This window comes from Corvus kubaryi, unplaced genomic scaffold (assembly GCF_017639235.1).
Source record: "Corvus kubaryi isolate FWS band 111438036 unplaced genomic scaffold, C.kubaryi_AGA036_p1.0 36483, whole genome shotgun sequence".
NCBI lineage: Eukaryota > Metazoa > Chordata > Aves > Passeriformes > Corvidae > Corvus > Corvus kubaryi.
The window spans coordinates 1-1321 of record NW_024580879.1 but is presented as its reverse complement, the minus strand read 5'-3'; the positions used below and the strand labels follow the sequence as shown (position 1 = coordinate 1321).

At 75.8% G+C, this 1321-nt stretch overlaps 1 protein-coding gene across 1 annotated transcript in view; it reads right to left on the bottom strand.

The window, feature by feature from the left end:
- The window catches only part of S1PR2 (sphingosine-1-phosphate receptor 2), a 3837-nt gene extending 2573 nt beyond the window's left edge, over positions 1–1264 (bottom strand). The window contains exon 1 of the mRNA XM_042019919.1: positions 897–1264. The gene's annotated coding sequence lies outside the window, so the exon portion shown is untranslated. The remainder of the gene's footprint in view (positions 1–896) is intronic.
- Positions 1265–1321: the final 57 nt, after the last annotated feature.

Genomic DNA, 1321 nt, shown 5'->3' with positions numbered 1-1321 from the left:
ATGGCGCTGGGAGAACGGGAGGGACACTGAGAGGACACCGGGGTGGCAGGAGGGGACACCGGGGCGGCTGGGGGTGACAGAGATCCCGTCGGGAATGGCGCTGGGAGAACGGGAGGGACACTGAGAGGACACCGGGGTGGCAGGAGGGGACACCGGGGCGGCTGGGGGTGACAGAGATCCCGTCGGGAGCACCCCGGGGGGCTGGGAAGGACGCGGCCGGTGAGGGACGGGGACACCGGGCGACGTCACCGCTGGGTCGGGGAGGGGTCCCCCCGTGTCCCCCCCGTGTCCCCCCGGTTGGGGGTGGCGTTCCCGGTGCCACCGGGTGTCCCCCCAGTCAGGGATGGGACTCCCAGTACTGGTTCCCCCCCTCCCAGTTCAGGACGGGACTCTCGGTACCGTGTCCCCCCTCCCCAAATTCCGGGACGGGACCCCGGGTAGGGCCCCCCCCGCCCGGTTCCTCCCGGTGCGGGACCCCCGAGGGCTCCGGGGGTGGCACCCGGGGGGGGTGAGGGGGGGGTGAAGGAGCCCCGGTGGTCGCTCCGTCCAGGAGCCCCCGCCAGGTCCCGGTGGCGTCCCGCAGCCGGCCCGGTACCGGTCTCAGTCCCGTCTCGGAGCCCCCGGAGCCCCCGGTGCCGTCCCAGGGCGCTCCCGGAGCCCCCCGGTCCCGTCCTGTAGCTCCCCTCGGAGCCGTCCCGGTACCGGAGCTCCCCTGTTCCCGTCCCGGAGCCCCCGGTGCCGTCCCAGTCCCGTCCCAGAGCCCCCGGAGCGGTCCCGGAGCCCCCGGTGCTGTCTCGCCTCGCGCAGCCGCGCCCGGTGCCGGGACACCGCCCCTGGCTCCCGCCGCCCCCCGCGACCCCCTCAGGACCCCTCCGGACCCCCCCGGACCCTCGTACCGGTGCCGGTGAGAGCCGCCGGTCCCGGTCGGAACCGGCGCGGAGCATCCGCCGCTTCCCCTTCCCCTTCCCGCCCGCCCCCGCGGAGGCAGCGGGGGGGGAACGGGCGGGGCCGGGGGCGGCGAGACCCCCGGGACGGCCCCGGGATCCCAGACCGGGATCCCAAACCGGGAACGGCCCCGGGATCCCAAACCGGGATCCCAGACCGGGAACGGCCCCGGGATCCCAAACCGGGACCGTGCCCCGGGATCCCAAACCGGGAACCCAGACCGGGATCCCAAACCGGGAACGGCCCCGGGATCCCAAACCGGGATCCCAGACCGGGAACGGCCCCGGGATCCCAAACCGGGACCGTGCCCCGGGATCCCAAACCGGGAACCCAGACCGGGATCCCAAACCGGGAACGGCCCCGGGATCCCAAACCG